Raw genomic sequence first — 19306 nt, forward strand, 5'->3', positions numbered from 1 at the left:
AAAAAGATAAAGCCATGGTAGGTGTGGCATGTAAAGAGCCCTAGATCTGACCTGGGTTCAAATCCTTATTCTGCTTCTTAGACAGCTACACAATTGGGGAGTTGATAATCTTTAAGATTTCTAATAGCACTAAATCCTATGATCTTAAGTCAGTTTTTTGAATCCAAATATCATCTATTAAATAGTCAATATATTAACCTGCAGTAACTATTTCCCATGGTTGTAATTAGGATCAAATGAGAAAATACATACAAAGTACTTTATAACCATAAACTACTATGTCAATGCCACTTGTTACTGTCATTATCAGGGAGAATTCCATGGATATTCTTACCCAGGATTAAGTTGATATCATTACCATCATCATCATCATCAACAACAATAATAAACATTTACTGAGCATCTACTGCAGGGAAAACACTAGGCAACCTGTGGAGAGAAAAGAAGTATGGAAATGGTATTTATGGATTGGAAGCTAGTCTGAGGCCTGTCACCAACTTTCTGTGATATTTTTACCGCCATGTCTCCTGTGGTCTCCAATTTCTTTATTGGTAAAATAAGGAAATTAGACTACAAGACTTTTTCAGCTTTAAAGTCTGCATCTGTGGAAACTGTTTTTGCTCCCAATGAAATTACAGTTTAATTAAAGACTAAGTCAAATACATAGAAGATTACTCAACCTCTCTAGGCCTCAGTTACTCTTGTATTACAATGGCATTGGATTAGATGTCCTCTAAGATTCCTCCCAGTTCTAAATCTATGATCCTATGATTTTTGTTTTGTTAGTAAAAGATAGTTGTCTCAATTTTCCATCTTTTGTTTTTGTGCCTTCCTACAGGCTGTTTTCCATATTTTAAATACCCTCATCTCTACTTCTTGGAATCCATACCTTCTTTCAAGGATCAGCTATCTCCTACATGAAGTCTTTCCCAATCATCTGTTTTTAGTACTCTCTACTATCTCAAACTTCTTTGAACCAACTTATGTACATGTTGTATTCCTCCAATAAAATGTACCTCCTTGAGAAAATAAATTTGTATTTTTGTTTTTGTTGTTCCATGTCTATTACAGTACTTGGAACATAGTAGATGTATTTAATAAATGTTTGTTGAACTAAAATGAAAGACAATCAAGATTATAAGAGTTCAGAAAAAGGGGACATCAGTATAGATTAAATTAAGTCAGGAAAAGTTTTATTGGAAATATGACTTTGATCCCTGAAGGAAAAAGGACAGAATTTAGAGAATGGAGAGAAGACCCATGAGTATTATTCTACGTAGAAGGCACAGGATTGGCAAAGGCATGGAAACAGTAATATGCATAGTGAATTGAAGTTAATGTTTCAATTTACAAATTGAGGGGTGCTCAAAAAAGGGACTATTTATTTATTTGTTTGTTTAAAGATCTGAATTCTAATCTTCACTCTGCCTAAATTATAGTATGTGACCTTAGGAAAATTACCTATTTTCTCTGTTCCTTAGTTTTCTCATCTGTAAAATAAGAGGATTGGACTAGATAATTATAGATCGTAAATTGAGAGCTGGAAGGTACCTTTGAGGTTATCTAGTGCAACCAGAAATTCATCTATTTAGGCCCACAGAGGTTAAATAACCTGCCTAAATTTACAGAACAGTGAGTAATAAAGTCAATATTTGAACCTAATCCTCTGACTCCAAATCTAAAGTGCTTTGCATTGCATTAGGCTTCTAATTTCAAGATTTTTATAGATATTTATAGATTTTTTTTTATAATTTATATATATATATACATATATAATTTATAAGATATTTATAGAATAGCAACTATCAGCATGCCAATGACTCTAATCACTTTTTGGTCCAAGGACATGATTAGGAGCATGGGTGGTTCTTTTCACCATTCCTTGGGTGTCACTATATGGCTCTAAATCATGGAATGCTACCATCTCTTAAGTATCAAAACTGTGGGTCACCCAAAGGGCAATGGTGAACATCAATAAGCTTCATCATATTACCAATGACTTATGAGCAAGAAGAGAAATCCAAAAGATGAATGACTGGGAAAAGGAGTGGCCTGGGCATGGAGCAAGAATAAAGGATCACAGATGATAGCCTATATGCCACACTGATACCTATATAATGTTAAAAGTCCAAGAGAAAGGTCCCTAGTTTGTCATGTAGATCCTTTGTGTAGTATGTATGGGGGCGAATGCAGTTAGAGTAGCAGAGGATGAGAGGTAGATAGATTGTATTTTCCATTGCTAGAGGGAGTATTGATGACTCTATAATTCATTCTAATTTCTCCACATTTCTGGTTGTGGCTGTCATCTCTACCATCATCTCATTTATGCTATATAAAAATGTCTCTCCCCACACCCACTCTACAAATGGTCAATATCCTTTCTTAAAAGATGGCTCCCAGCACTGTATACATACTCTAGATATGGTCTGAGCAGGGTAGAGATAATGCTAAAAGATCCTAAGACCTAAATAGGCATGATCTTACTATACCTCCTGAGCCTCAAGCAATTAGCAATGGCCACTGAATACCTATTCCATAGAAGATGCTATGTTAGGACAGTTCCTGCCCTTAAGAAGTTTATAGTTTAATGAGAGACATGGACAAATAAAAAGGTAAATAATAATACAAGATTTAAATAATAGTTCAATACAGATGTCACAAAAGCATCTAAGATTAATAGCAAAAGCCTTATACAAGTAATAGATGCTAGAGGAGTTCAAAATGAAAATATTTCCTGAATTAGGAAGATTTTTATGGAAGAAAAGCTATATTCTTGAGGTACTACCTTGTGGATCATTGGTTCTATTCTAGGGAGTTGAAGTTATTCAAAAATCTAACTAGCTAGATTTTTATATACATACTTTCTTTAAATCTATACTGAGGAAAATGCCAGAATTAAAAAGGGGCCCCTCATGGGGGGCCATTTTGAAAAATGACACTATCCAAACCATAATCCATAGACTAGTAACTTCATAGTGCCTAATATCTAGGATTGGGATTTAGTTTCAAGTAGCTAGGCTGGAATGCTACACTGAGACCAAACCATTATTAGCCAAGGAAGGTTACAGAGAAGAAAACTGGCTCATCTGGAAAGTTATGAATGAAGAAGAAATTTATCCCAAAACTCAGGTTTTATGAGCAGTGTCATCTAAAAGAGTTTTCATTAATTCAAGCTGTAATACATATTTGTTGCCTTAGTGAACTCATTACACAGAAGCCAATCAACATTTGGTGAAAGACCAGTTCTGGAACTGGATATTCCTATATGACAATAATGATCATAAAAACATGGTATGCAAAACATTTTACAATATAATCTCATTTTATCTTCACAACCCTAGGAGGTAGATGCTATTATCATCACAATTTTATAGTTGAGGAAGCTGAGATAGACAGGTTAAGTGACTTGCCCAGGCTCACACAGCTAGTAAATTGTCTGATAGTATTTAAACTTTGTTCTTCATGACTCCCAACTTCAGTGCTCTTTATGCCAATAATAAGTAATATATCTTGTCAGATTTACAAAGCTTTTACTCACAGCAACCCTGAGGAGTGGGTAGCATAAAAATCATTTTACAAATAAAGAAATATTTATTACAGCTAGGTCAAATGATTTTTTTATAGTCATATAGTTAGTATCCATAAGATTTCCAGAATCAGAATCTTGGAGATGAAATGGACACCAGAGGTCACTGAGGCTAATCCAAAACTGAACAAGACTCTCCCCTATAACAAAGCATACAAGAATTCATGAGGACTATGCTTAAAGCCTTCCCAATGAGGAAGAACCCATTATCTCCTGAGGACTGCCCATTCCTCTTCTGAATAGCTGTGATTTATGGGAAGTATTTTTTATATCAAATCTGCTTCTCTGCAACTTTTATTCCCTATTCTAACCTCTGCAGCTAAAAAAAAAAAAAGTCTAATCCCTCTTCCCATTTTTATATCCCCCCAGATCTTTACATTAGACTAACTAGCCTCAGTTCTATCACAGGATCATACAAATCATTGACTTAAAGCTGGAAGGGACCACTTTTTACAAGAAGTTTTTCCAATTCCCCTTAATTCTAGAGCTTTCCCATTGCTGATTATCTCCCATTTATTCTGTATATAACTTGTTTGTACATAATTGTTTGCATGTTGTCTGCCCCATCAGGCAGTGAGCTCCTGGAAAACCAGGATTGATTTTCCTTTCTCTGTAGCTTCCAGTGCTTAGCACAGTCACTGGCACAGAGTAGGTGGGCTCATTAAATGCTGACTGACCATAGAGGCCATCTAATTCCATCTTCTCATTATACAGAAGAGTAACTGAGTTCCAGAGATTACAAGACTTGCTCACACAGGCACAGAGTAAACAGAGGAATTAGGAATTAAACTCAGGTACCAACTCCAAGGTATAGAGAGCAGGGCCTGGAGTTCAAATCTAGCCCTTGACACTTACTAGCTGTGTGACCTTGGGCAAGCTATCTAACCCTGTTTGCCTCAGTTCATCTGTAAAAAGTGCTAGAGAAGAAAATGAAATATTCCTCATCTTTGTCAAGAAAATGCCAAAAGAGGTCACAAAGAGTTGGATATGACTGAAATAACTTAAGAACAACTGACTCCATATTCAGTGTTCTTTCTATCATAACACACTGCCTCTTCACTGACATCTTCTGATCATCATATGGCATGATCATGAGGCCATTCAACATTTTTCCTCGGATACTCTCCAGGTTATCAATATCCTTCCTAAAAATATGGCTCCTAGAATTGAATACCATTCTTCAGATATAATCTGATCAAGGTAGTGACAGACACCCCTCTAGTTCCTGGTGCCATGCTTTTCAAGGCACCCAGAGGGACACATTCATTATCTTAGTTGTCAATCAGTTATAGCTACAGTAGAGAAGTCAGGCTTTGACCCATTCATTTAAAGAGTGTCCCCTTTAGAGGGGCTGATAACATTTGCAATCCTTCATTGTAGAAATAAGTATAGTTAGCAAGAATAATTAAAGTGGGAAGATAGCAGATGGCAGGCTAGGAGCTCCTCCTCCACTCTGCCCACCCCCATTATTTCTCTGCAGCCTCTCTTGCAGCAGCCCCTGTGGAGGGGTCTCTGGGTCTCTTTTTCAACTGAAGTTGTGTTTGGGGCCATTTGCCCCAAGCCCAGTCTACTATTTGTCCTAAGCACAAAAATTCCTAGTTGCTAGTCTAGCTTCCACAACACAGTGGATTTAGACTGAGTCTGCAGTCCACTCAAACCCTGGGATCTTTTTTTTTTTAATTTCTGTTTAACCACATCTCCTTCATCTTGTACTGTGAGGTTGATTTCTAGAATCCCCAGATTTTTATATTTGGCTCAATGTTCTTGTTATCAAAATGGTTTTGCATCCTATCATATCCAGGGTGTTAGTTGTGTCATCTGCAAATTTGACAAGCACATCATCTATGCCTTTATCCAAGTCATTAATAAAAAATGTTAAATGGCCAAAGGCCCAGCTTTAGATTGAAATCTGGGTCTCCTGGCTCCAAATCCAGGGCTCTTCCCACATCTCTTTCCACCATATCACACAACCTCTTAGTACACAAACTGTGCCTAATGCTTACAGGAGGGCCTCTGTGCCAAGGCAGGAAGCAAGGATTCAGCATTCTGCCTCTATCTGCCACTGCTACATTATTAGACCTTTGGGTTCTCATGCCAGCCTGTCAAACAGAATACCCTTCATTCTCACTAACCAAACCTTCCTTCAGCCATCTTTGCTTTGTTCCCAACTGAACCCCCTCATACTACACACCACTCCCCACAAAAGATAGCTTTTGTGCTATCTAAAATGCCAGGAGTAACCTCCCACTTCTGATCTGCCAAGCTTTCCTTCCTCTGCATTCAGAGTTTACTTCAAAGCTCTCCCCTTCCCAAAACTATGTTAATATGAATGACAGTTCTTCCTTCTCCCCTATATTTCCCCAAAACGAAAATAAATGATGACTGACAGGAAGAAAGAGCCATAAGATGCCACCTCCCAATTTGGAATATAAACTATCAAAACTGTGCTTTTGGGTATGCACTGTGAAATTGATTTAGGCATTCTTTTTTCCTCCCACTCCTTTGCCCCTATCTTTCCAAGCTGAATATGGTCCTGGGGTTGGGGGGAAGAGTGGGGAGTTATGCAAGTTACTGCCTTTCCCTCTACCTAGTGGAAACTGGAAACAAAAATACACATTTTGCAGTGGAATCACAGGCATTCCAGATTACCAGTCAAATACCTTTCAATCAATCTATTGAGGAGAGAAGGAATTGGGGGGGGGGGGGATCTAAAAAGAGTGCTATTTCATCTTGATTCATTGATTTGCTTCCTCATAAACCCAAGATAGAAAATGTTAAGCATGCTACTCTTCAGAGACCTAGCAAATAAAATGAGCTTCTCTCTGCAGTCCTGACAATGTGCTGCAGATTGGAGCAGTAGCACCAATATATGAGTCTTTTCTGCCTGAGTGGAGCATGGCAGAGCAGCTTTCTTGCTGGGGCTATAGATCACCATCAAGGTCTTTCACATCGTTCCCAAGCTCCTCTACACCCCTGACCCTGGGTCCAAGTCCTTCACTCTGTTCCCCCTATGAAGCCTGCCCTTACCTCCTCCAATCCCAGAATTCCTAAGGCTTCTCACTATAGCTCACAGAACGTTTAATAGTCTTATTTCACACAGTCACACATTTTGACCAAGAAGGAGTATCTAATTGTCAATGAGCAAAGCTACGCCCCCGGTTCTGGTTCTCCCTTCTTCTTCCTCCTCTTTCCCGGCTTCCTCCCCTCCCTGCCTCTGATTCTGCTCCAGCCTGGCGAGTACACAGTCCCTTTCCACCAAGAGCACAATGGCTGGGGCTCCAAACAGAGACAGTACGATTCTCCATAAAAGCTGCACAGCCTCAACGAATCTTTTTTGCCAAACATGACAGAAACAGCTAAAGCTGAAAGAGGAGACAAGAGAGTGGAGGGGATAGGAGGGGAAAGGAAGAATAATTGCTGGAGTGTAAATTTTGCAAAGCTGTGACTCTCTAAGAGGCCAGGACAAGCACGCTCTGTGGCTTACCGGACAGTGGGCCCTGTCAACCTGTCCTCTCCCCTCACACTTCTTTCTCCCTTCCCCACCCTCTCCACTAAACACATTTGGCCCTTTCCTTAACGTGTTTTTGTTTTCAAACACTCGCCACTCGCACCCGCTACCCCCTCGGCCGCTGCAGCAGCTGCGGGTTCTGACATTGCAGGAATGCACTGTCCCGGGGGGATGCTCAGCAACTAAAGGAATGGGTGGGCGAAGGAATTTTGAAGTACCGAAGAGCAAAGATGGAACCTGGCGGTGTGTGTTGGACGGGGAGAGAAAAAAAAGGTACTGTATTTCCTTCCCCACCACCATTCTCCCAACATCACCCCTGCTTGGGGTGACATTCCCCTTATCCTTGGCTTCCCCTCCCCCTGCCCCCAACACACACACACACACGACACATGCACGCACATGCATAAAGGGCCCGGCTGGGATAGCCGAGGCCCTGGGAGCCGCCCCCCTGGAGCATCTCTGGGGACAGAGACCCTCGAGAAGCGCGTCCCCGAGGCGGAGGAAGAGGAGGTTTACCCTTGCCTCCTGAGTGAGTCCCAGAATGCAGAGGGGCGCAGCTGCGGGTCCAGGCTGGCCCTACCCGAGACCGCACCCCACACTCCGCCTCCCCAGACCCCGCAGCCCCCCTACTCTTGGCCTCCCAACGCCCCCTCTGCCCGCCCGCCCTGAACGTAGCTGGGGACCCGAACTCCAGGCAGCCCACCAGCGACAGCACCTGTAAGGCTCCTGACGGAGGGAGGCGGATCCCGGGGCTCAGCCGGACACCTCCATTCACGGGGGCCACGGCGGGCGGCGGCCGGAGCGGTGGTGACAAGCGGAGCGAGCGCTTCCCCCCAGCTGCACCAGCAGTGCCTCTCCCCCTCCCTTTCCTTTCTCCCCCTCCCCGCCCTCAGCGCACACCCAGGCTCTCAGGAACGCGCGCGCGCGCGAGCTCGGGCCGGCTCCAGCCTCTTTCCTTAGCAGGCGCCGGCTGCTCAGGAGCGCGCAACTGAGACCCTGCCTGGCCTGGCCTGGCCTGGCCCTGGGCTCCCTCGTTATTAATATTCATCAACTTCCCAGGGGCACGCGAACTCGCGTGGACGTGCCTCAGTCATCCTTCCCCGCACCCCCTCCAGCCCATAGCCTCCTCTTTTATTAATATTGATGAGTTTATGGATGCCCTCCTTAGCAGTTGGTCACTCTCCTTTGCTTATGCATACTTAGCATTTATACAAAATTCAGGCTGCAGTTTTAACTACCTACACAGCCCCTGATGCCCCTTAGAGGGAAAAATTGGGAGCAACTTCCCAGTGAATCCCCAATGCCCAACTCTGGCTCCAGGGTCGAAGCGTGAACTGATGAACACACATACATACTCTCAATGGAGGTCACACATCCAGTGGGTAAAGGTCAGCTGGAAACCACGAAGGGTTCATGTCAAAGATCTAGACTTTAAAATCACAAGCTTCAGGTCAAAGGGGAAAAGCTGAGAGGGAAGATTTGGGATAATGTAAAGAGATTTAGGAGGACAATGAAGAGAGATCTCTTCAGGAGCTTATCAGCCTTGTTATGATAGACTATATAAGCAGAGATTCTTAATCTTTTTTTGTGTGTCATGAACCCCTTTGACTAATGAAGCTAAGGGCCCTTCTCAGAATAATGTTTTTCAGTGTATAAATTAAAATACATATAAAGGAAACTGATTGTTATTGAAATGCAGTCATTAAAAGATATTTTTTTAAAAAATGAAGTTCACAAAGACCAAATTAAAAATCCCTCAGAGCAAGTCAGTTATGTGGTAAAGGACACCATTATAACGAGTTGTAATAATAATGAATACTTTAAAATTTATAAAATGTTTTCCACATCACAACATTGTGATGAAGCTAATTATTGTCAAGATTTTCTAGATAAGGAAACATTCACAGAAGTAAAGTGATTTGACTTAGATTACATAGGGAGTATCAAAGCCAGATCTTCTGACACTAAACCCAGAGGTCTTTATGCCACCATTTTCACAAAGCTCTAGTCCTATTTCCTTGTGGTGTGAAGGCAATCCTATGTTCTTAAGACAATGAAGCCCAAGCTCTGGAAGAGTCTGCCATTCATGAAAGGTTGCAAATATCAAGCTGAGTCCTCTGTTTGATGATCAGCCATTTTTAAGGGGGGCATCTTAGTGGGGCTGTGGATAGATCCTGTGTATTTAATCTGTTTGCCTCAGTTTCCTCAACTATAATATTGGGATAATAACTTATCTCTCAGAGTTGACCTGAAGTTCAAATGTCACATGAGAGGATATTTGTAAACCACTTAACACGGTGCCTGGCACATTGTAGGTGTTAATTCCCTTCCCTTTACAAGAATAGACAAGTCCATCACCAGTAGGCCAATAAGGAGGTAGAGATGAAAGATTTGGTCATGGTTACCACTGAAAACAAAGAAAAAAATGTCTTTTGGTCCTTCACAGCTTCCATTCCACCTCAGCTACACACAGAGACAGTCATATCCTTGATCTTGCAATCACCCATGAGGGTTCCACTTTCTTCTTTAGGAACTCCAAAAGTCCTTTATTCGATTATAATAATTTATTATTTCTTCTTTCCCTGTGCCATATAACCCTTAACTCTATTCTTTGTCCTCATTATGACTTCCATTCATTTCCTCCATTCATTCATTCCTCTGTTCTTTCTCAGGCTGTCATTACTGCCCCATTAATACTCTCTTCCTTCCCCTGACTCAATACCAGATGAACCAATTCAACTTTACACTATCACAAGATCCTCTACTTTTGAATCTCTTGCCCTCTTCTTTTATCACTGATTTTGCCTTGACAAAACATAAGCACAGATTATTCCCTCTATTTGCCCCTCCTCTCCTATTCACATGCTGCTGAATAAAGGTAGAAGAAATCACAAAAGTATCAATGCACAAAATTATCAAGGTAAATGTGTTATCTAATCTCAACTAAGCCCTGACTGAAACAAGGCAAATCTTTTAAAACTTCTCTGCAATATTTGACATAGGTGATCTTCCTCTCCACCTAGATATTTTCTCCTCTCTTGGTTGTCATGATACTGCTTTCTTCTGCTTCTCCTCCTGTGTGATCGTTATTTTTGGTCTCCTTTGTCCATTCTTCATCTGTGCCATGTCTGTTAACAATGGGTATCAATCCCAGATCTTTACCAAAGCCCCCTCTTTTTTTCACTTAGTATTCAATTAGTTATTTTATCAGTTATCAAAGATACAATTATTTCTGTGCAAATTATTCTAGCTAGGAGAGTGCTGGAGATTTGATTGTTAAATTTTCAGTGTGAGCATGATACCTCACAACTACAACTCAGGGTTTGATTTATTATTTTGTTGATTGTCTAGACTTAAGAAAGGGATGGAGAAAATCGTAATACTACAGATTGAATTTTAAAGTGTGTTCTGTGAGCCAATTTAAAAAAATTTACCAGTATATCTGATTCCAGCTATTATTATTACTATTATTGTTGTTATTACTTATTTAGCCAACCCTAGCCTGTCACCTGATATAATCATACATTATTAATTGCCTATGATTCATTTCAAACTGGATGTTCTGTATACATTTCAAATTTAACATGTCTTAAACAGAACTCCATTATATTTTCTCCCAACTCTTTCCACCCTTTGCTCTTTCTATCTACCTCGACAGGGGCACCATCATCCTTCCAGTCACCCAAGCTAGTAACTTTGGTGTCATCCTCAGCTCCTCTCTCTACTCTATATCAGCAATCTGTTACCACATCTTATTATGTCTTTTTTTTTATACTTTACTGTATATTTCTCCATTTCTCTAGTCACACAGACATAGCCCCTAGTTCAAGCTTTTGTTACCTCTCAACTAAACTATTATAATAAACTTCTAAATGGTTTCTAAACCTCTAGTCTCTCTCTACTCTAATCCATCCTTCACTCATCTTCACCAGGGTGATTTTTCTTTTTTTTTGTTTTTAAATTTTTCTTTCTTTATTTTTTAACCCTTACCTTTTGTGTTAAATTTGATATTGAGTATCAGTTCCAAGGCAGAAGAGATATAAAGACTAGAAAATTGAGATTAAGTGTCTTGCCCAAGTCACACAGCTAGGAAGTGTTTGAGGTCAAAATTGAACCCAGGATCTCCTGTCTCCAGGTCCGGCACACTATCATCTAAGCCACCTCATTAGCTTCAGGGTGATTTTTCTAATGTGAAGGTATGTGAATGTGAATGTGAAACCATGTCATTCCCTGTTCAATGAGTTCCACTGCCTCCCTATTACTTTCAGGAGCAAATATGAACTTCCCTGTTAATAATTAATTTAATTAAATAATATCTTCATAACATGGGGCCCTTTCAACCTTTTCAGCCTTCTTACATATTACACCCTTCTGTGTACTTTATGAACCATTAATACTGATCTACTGGCCTTAGATACTTTCTAGCTGTGTGGCCCTAGGCAAGTCATTTGACTCCCCCACTGCCCAACCCTTACTGCTGTTCTGCCTTGGAACCAATACATAGTATTAATTCTAAGAAGGAAGATAAGGATTTTTTTAAATGCTCGCCTATTTGCAGTTTTTCAAACAGTTTTTCAAAACCCCATCTCTCATCTCCATGCCCTTGCATAGGCTGCTCCTCACATCTGCAGATTCTCTTCCCCATGGTCTCTGCCTTTTGGTTTCCAGGGATTTCCTTCAAGACTCACATAAAATTCTACCTTCCTATAGAAAACCTTTGCTGGTCCTATTCCATTCTTTCCACCTCCCCACTCCCAATGGCTTTTCTTCTTTTATTGCTTTTCCATTGTATGTATCTTGTAGGTACATAGCTTTTTATTTGTCTCCATAAACACCAAAATATATACAGCAATATTTCTGTGATAACAAAGAACCAGAAACAAAGTAGATGCCATTATGTGGAAGATGACTAAACAAATCATTGTATGTGAATGGAATGAAATATTACTGTGCTTTAAGAAGTGATAAACATTATAGAGAGAAGCATAAAAAGATCTAAATCTACTAATGCAAAGTGAAGTAAACAGATCCAGGAAGACAATATACACAATGATTACAAAAATGTAAATGGGAAAAAAAAATTGCAAAGCAATCAAAAATAAATCTTACAAAATTGTCCTTAAAGAATTATGAAAAGTCACTTCCTCTGACTTTTTGCAGAGATGGGAATCTACAGGTGTAGGATATTGCATGTAATGTTATATATATATTTTTAATTCATTGATCAGTTTTGCTGATTTTTTCTTTTCTTCCTCTTTCTTTTAAAATTCTTTGTTATATAACACATGTATAACCCAGTGGAATTGCTCATCAGCTCCAGGAGGGGGGAGGGCAGAGGGGAGGAAAAGAACATGAATCTTGTAACCATGGAAAAATATTCTAAATGAATTAATAAATAAAAAAAAAAGTCTTTCTTATAAGGAAGAGCTTTCTCAGAGATGTCAGAGGAGGGATATGGAGATAAACTGAGTCAATATAAAAGTAAAAATAGCAATAATAATTAAAAAAAATAAGAATGTAAACTCATTAAGGGAAAAGACTATTTTTTTTGTCTCTGAATTCTCTGCACTTAGCACAGTGACAAGTAGATGGTAAGTGCTTAATAAATGTTTGTTGATTGACTGAAAAGTCAGCAGAGGGTTCCAAGAATCACAGTTTTTAGATCATCTATAAATAATAATGGGATATACTTTAAATATGAGATATTTCCAGTGATCAACAAGTTGACATACTCTTAATAAAAATGAATTGAACCAATATTAATATTCTTGAAGTAAATGAAACTAGCAGATAGAAAAAAAGATGTGGCTAAATAGAGAGGTGGGGGTAGCTAAATCCTAGGTTCAAATCTAAGGTCAGGTACTACTAGCTATGTGAACCTAGGCAAACGACTTAATTATAATCGCCTAGCCCTTACTCTGCTCTTCTGCCTTAGAACTGATAGTATTGATTCTAAGACAGAAGGAAAAAGTTTGTTTGTTTGTTTTTAAGATAGTTCACAGGTTCTCACTGGAGAAATAAAACAAAAGAGTTAGCTTCACTATTTACTTACAGCAAAAAAAATCATTTTATAGAATATTTGTCCATTTCATACTGCAAGGCTCACGATGAGCATTTGCAAAAGAGCCACTATGAATGTAATCACAGTTATATGCCAACTATTTATTGCAGAGGATTTAGAGGTGGAGAAATTCTTTGAAGTTGATGAGGTATTCCAGACTGGGTCAATATACATTTTGAAACTTGATAACTTTAGTACAAAATGGGTTTGGGGAGGATGGTGAAAAATATATTGAAAAATACGGTTTAGAGTAGAAAAATGAAATCAGTCAAAGGTTAGTAGACAATTAAGAAACCTCATAACTATATGTCATGAACATTTCCCTCCAAAAGAGGTAAGAATATATTTTGCAATGTGAGCACCAAACAACATTAGGAAAATGTACCTGACTATTTTCACAGACATGAAATGACTAATTACTCTCATATGGGAGCCATATCCAAGTCAATGTTCTGTACACAGTCAGACCATTGACTAGTTAGAACAATAATCAAAATCAGTATCAAATCAGAAGGATAGATATAAGAAGAGACTGTCAACTTCAACCTGACCTATTCAAAGGATGCAAAAAAAAATTGGAACTGGAAAAAAAGCAAAGATATTGACCCTGATTATCACTACTGTAATAGTTTAATTGTTACAAAGTAGTCACCATGACCAAAAGGTCAAAATTGTCTTCACCCACAAACTTTTCATTTCTTTTCCAAAAGCAGAAAAATAACAACCAAGAATAACATCAGTTTAGTATACAAACTCACTTATAAAACATTGCAGAGGAGGACAACAGAAGATTACAAGAATTATCACTCAAAAAACAGTAAAAAGCAGTTGAATTAAAAATATGTCCACAGAAAGTTTGGCATAAGACCCAAATGAGCCACATCATCTCAGAGCATTCATAGATGAAACTGGCAAGAGAACAAAAAGTACAGGGAAAATGGAACAAATTGGTATGTGTTTCTATAACTATCTATTTTAATCATCAGTGATAGTAAAACTATCAGGTTTGGACCCCCAACACTTCAGTCCTTCATGTACTAAACAAGTAAATTAAAATGGCATTTAAGAAGTTGGCAAGTAAGGAGGAGTTCAGACCAAAAATACACCAAAGAAATCCATAGTGAAGGCAGCATAAACTGCATTTAGGGTTTATTTCACAAGACATTTTAGATATGGCAAGATGCCAAGAGAATAGAATCATTAATAATATTACTTTGATATACTAATTGAGAGATTAGCAACCCCTGATCCATATTCTTATTTTTTAAAATGCATTTTGTGTTGAAACATTGCATAAAGACCTCAAACTCATAATTAAAATTCACCCAATGTACAATATACTTATGTAGCCAGAAATTTCTCAGGACAGATTGTTCCTCATTTTCATGATTACTTGGTGGGGTGGGAAATGCCTGTGCAAGGGACACCTGTCTTGGAATTATCCAAAGCTTCCCAAATGTTAGTAGTAAGATTATGTCCACTTTAAAATAAATTTTGTCCTTTGTCCATATATATATATACATATATATTTATATTATAAATATATATGTATATATATATATATACACACACACACATCTATATATAAAGTATTTAAAAATGTAAGATAAAGAGAGATTCTTCTAAAATTTTTTTCATCTCAGACAGTTCAGTATGGACTGAGGTTCAGAGATTCTGGTTTCCTTGCTGTTCCTTATACAACACTCTCCATCTCTCCATCCTATGCATTATTACTGGCTGTCCCCAGTGGGTAAGTAGAGTTTTCTTCCTCCTTATCTTCTCCTCATAAATTCCCTTTATTCCTTTGAATCTCTGCTAAAATAAGCTTTTCTGTTTCTCCTTAATGTTAATGCCTTTCCTAGAGATTATTTCTAATTTATTCTTCATATAGCTAGGGGGCACAGTAAAGTCCTAGGTTTAGAATCAGAAAGACTCATCTTCATGAGTTCAAATTCAAAGTCAGACATTTATTAGTTATATGATATTGGCAATTTATTTAACCTGTTTGCCTCAGTTCCTCATCTATAAAATAAGCTGGAAAATGAAACAGCAAATCATTCCATTATCTTTGCCATGTAAACTCCAAATGGGGTCAGGAAGACTCAGATATGATGTAACAATAACAAAATCCTTTATGTATCTTGTTTATCCAGGGTTGTAATTGTAATTAGTTCATGGTTATTACATGCAGTTCATATGTAGCCAGGAGTTCAAAGTCCGTTTGCACAATGGTGCAACATTTTCTCAATGGAAGAAAGTGATTACTTTATACTCTGAGCTACAGTGTGGGGTGGAGTTGGTAAGAGCTTGGGAGAAGAAACCAAGTCTTCTGGGCTTCAGCTTCAAAAGAGAACTCATATGGGTCTAGATTTACATCAGGAAGAGGTATTTGAAGATAGAAAAGCCAACATGTAGAGGAACTAGGACTCCAAATATGTCTCTATCCCTTGTTTAACACTTTAAAGACTTTGAGGAATCTCCTCCTCAGATGAGATCTAGGACTTTGTATTAGTTGAACTGAAATATCTTGCTCTCAGTGCAAGAGTTCATTCACACTGTATTGTGTTTGGTAGATTCTCATTTGTTTAATTTTTCTGATTTCTGTTTGTCATTGGCTCAGATAAATGGATTTATTTCATAACTATGTGTGGTCTTTGCATAACTAGTATTTGGTAAGGACAGAGTCAATTAAGCCTTTGGATGTAGAGCTTGGGGTACTTCTTTCTCATAAAAGGAGAGCAATCAGGAGCACAGTTTGAACCTAAAATGATTTTCCTCAGACTAACAATATTTAGCAGGCCACATAGATATATTGTATAGTCAGGTAATCTTTTTCTGAACAGCGCTGAATGACCAGCCTCATGGTCCCATTCTCCTAGTCCCTTCCTGGAAGGAAGCAATTTTCCTTGGAGAAGAGTGGTTGAAGAGAGTTTAGAAACATTCATGCATATCTCTCTGCAAACCCCACTGAGACAGACCCATGTGGCTACATATAACCTTCATGAGCAACACTACCTCCCCCCTTATATTTGTATATTGTCTCTCCCCATTAAATTGTAAGTTTCTTGAAGGCAGAAACTGTTTTTGACTTTCATTGTGTCCTCAGTGTTTAACATAGTGCTTGGCACATAGTAGACACTTAATCAATGCTTATGAGATTGATGACTCCAATGTCTTTTGATCTTGAAGAATTTCCTTCCTGCAGCCCTAGGTATGCAGAGAACCAGGAAGGGAAGCCAAGTAAAGAAATGGAAAAGTCATATCTGATTCTATATTTCTCATGCCATGGATTGTGGAAAGTTGGAAAGTACCCCTGTTACTTAAGCTTGGGAGCAGTGGAAAAGGATAGACCTGGGAAATGGGAAGAGGAGAGAGATAGAATTCTGTAATGAAGGCTCACCAAGCCATTTTTCTTCAGGGTTCCTTTCCTCTTTTGGTGCCCACCTGAGACCTAGCTCTCACCTGTGGCTCCAAGAAGCTGTAGTGTACATAGCCTGCCAGGGAAACCTTCTCAGCAGGCAGGCTAAATCAGGTTGAGGGTAACTGATAGGCCTCAAACCCATCAGTGAGTTAGGAGGACATCTACTCCAAGCATATGAAGAGTTCCCCTGCCAGAAGGAGCAGATGAGAATCATTTGTTCCAACAGCCACAGAGACAGTGGAAGTAGGCACTGTGGAGCACTTAGAGCTTGGTCAGACATCCAAGATGCCAAGGTCATACGTTGCATCCTGGACCATCACCAGTTACCTTGACTTTTGCCTTGCCAGTAAACTTCAATGATTCTGGAAGATAGAATGAGGCTGACAATTTTGAGCAACTCTGTCTCACTTAAATTTGATTCATGCCCAAGTCAAAAGGCATCACCTATGTCATTTTACAATCTCATTATTTTACTCTTACGTTAAAAATCTTGTGGTGATGGGCAAGTGATGAGGCAGCAAGTGTAGATAAACTGGGAGCTGCAATCATAACCATGCACACAGGCAGCCTAGGGCATAGTGTCATCTTCTCACTGAAAGCAGCAGTAGGATTTGGCAGCCCTCTGGATATCTGAGCAGCCATTTTTAAGGAGCACACTGCTGACCTCCTTGTGCAAGGAAGGAGCTAAAAAAGATACCCTAAAAATTGTCTGCTTGAAGTTATCTGCTTTACCTAATGCTAGACTGCTTATCTCGGCAGGTGGGGATCCTTCCTTCTAGTTGAAACGAAAAATAATGTGCTAAAACTTTTGCAAAGATGATTCCACTCACCATTGGCACATGGAATGTGCACACACTTACAGGTAATGTTAAATCCAGTAGACCTGAAATATGAACAACACTTATTATGAGAGAACTCAGCAGGTATTGCATCCAAAAGCAGTCATGCAGTAAAACATAGCTGGCAAATGAATGCTAGCTTAGTGAAGTCAGATCTGGATACATGTATTTCTGTAGTAGTTACTATGATGAGAGCCTCTGTGAAGCTAGAGAAGGTTTGAAATAAAATATAATCTCATCAATAAACTTGTATGCCTCCCAAAAGGAATGAAAACCAGGCTCATGAAAATGCACTTGCAGGAAAGTGCCATGCCACCATCATCAGTGGAATTAAGTTTTCTGGTCAAAAGATTAGAGGATTTCTCAGTGTGTTAACAGTTTGTTGCTGACTTAGAGGGAATATTGTTGGCCACAGTGGGGCAAAAAAGGAGTGGGCAGCTTTTAGAGATTTGGAATATAGCACTGACATTTACTCATCTGGGCCAGAATATTCACAAACATCAGGATTGGTTTGATAAAATGATGGGGAAATTCAGAAACTACCAACAAAAAATTGAGAACTCTCCACAAGGTTTACTAGCAGGATAGTTTGCTCCTCTCTATGGAAGCAGCTTTGACTCCATCAAAAGTAAAGTACAAGAGAAGCTTAGTGAGATGCAGGATTCATGGCTCAGTAAAAAGACAGCTGAAGTTCTGTTTTATGCTGATAGTTACAACTCAAAGCACTTCTACTACTCCTCGAAGGCTATTTTATGAGCCAAAGATCTATTTTTTAATTTAATTACTTAGTGCTGATGGAGACATACTGATGAATGATAAGGACATGATCCTGGAGAGTTGGGTTGAGTACTTTCACAGTTTTCTCAACAGACAATCATCATCCAGTGCTGAAGCCACTGACCATATACCTCAGGCTGAAATCAATCCCTCTATCTCACTAGACTCCCAACTGAAGAAAAGGTTTTGAATGCCATTAGACTCCTCTTGTATGGCAAAGTGCCTGGTGATGATTCCAGCAATAATTTATAAGTCAGGAAGGCCACTTATCATACAAAAGCTGACTAAAATTTTCTGGATTATATGGCAAGAGGAAGTTATTCCCCCAGAGATCAAGAATGCCTCTATTGTCTACCTCTATAAAGGAAAAAGAAATAGATTGCCTTGTGACAATCACAGTGAGGGGCTTTCTCTTTTTCTCTGTCACTGCTCCAAGGAACTTGCTGAGTCCTCCTAAATAGGCTTCACCTGGAAGATGGTCAGTTACCTTTGAGCCAGTGTGGTTTAAGAAAAGGCCAAGGGGGTCAGCTGGGTAGCTCAGTGGATTGAGAACCAGGCCTAGAGATGGGAAGTCCTAGGTTCAAATCTGACCTCAGCCACTTCCTAGCTGTGTGACCCTGGGCAAGTCACTTGACCCCCATTGCCTAGCCCTTACCACTCTTCTGCCTTGGAGCCAATACACAGTATTGACTCCAAGACGGAAGGTAAGGGTTTAAAAAAAAAGAAAAAAAAGGCCAAGGAATGGTCAATATAGTTTTTACTGTCCAATAGCTCCAGGAGAAATGCCAGGAGCAGAACAGAGGTTTGTATACAACATTTGTCAATATGACTAAGGCCTTTGATACCATCAGTTATGAGGAGTTGTGGAAACTCATGACAAAAGTTGGTGGTTTGGAGTTCTTCAATGACAGCTCCATGACAGAATGCTTGAATGGGTTCTGGCTAATGGACAATTTTCTTATGCTTTCCCAGTCACCCACTGGAGTGAAGCGGGGCTGTGTGTTCGATCCCATTCTTTATAGCATGACCTTTTCATAAATGTTGTTGGAGGCTTCCAGTGAGGACGAAAATAGCATCAAGGTCAGCTATCACACTCATAGTAAATTATTTCACT

At 39.3% G+C, this 19306-nt stretch overlaps 1 protein-coding gene across 5 annotated transcripts in view; it reads right to left on the reverse strand.

Moving 5' to 3' along the window:
• FEZ1 (fasciculation and elongation protein zeta 1) overlaps positions 1-19306 on the reverse strand; it is a 67909-nt gene that overhangs the window by 35118 nt on the left and 13485 nt on the right. Inside the window, exons 1-2 of one of the 5 annotated variants that reach the window (XM_001364962.5) lie at positions 7810-8135; positions 335-429 (exon numbers count right to left, since the gene is read on the reverse strand). The exons of 2 other annotated variants lie outside the window; for them this stretch is intronic. The gene's annotated coding sequence lies outside the window, so the exon portion shown is untranslated. Of the gene's footprint in view, positions 1-334; positions 430-7809; positions 8194-19306 lie in introns of those variants that run through there. 2 more of the 5 variants (XM_016433963.2, XM_016433962.2) reach the window with 2 other exon arrangements.

The sequence above is a fragment of the Monodelphis domestica genome, chromosome 4 (assembly GCF_027887165.1).
Source record: "Monodelphis domestica isolate mMonDom1 chromosome 4, mMonDom1.pri, whole genome shotgun sequence".
NCBI classification, from domain to species: domain Eukaryota; kingdom Metazoa; phylum Chordata; class Mammalia; order Didelphimorphia; family Didelphidae; genus Monodelphis; species Monodelphis domestica.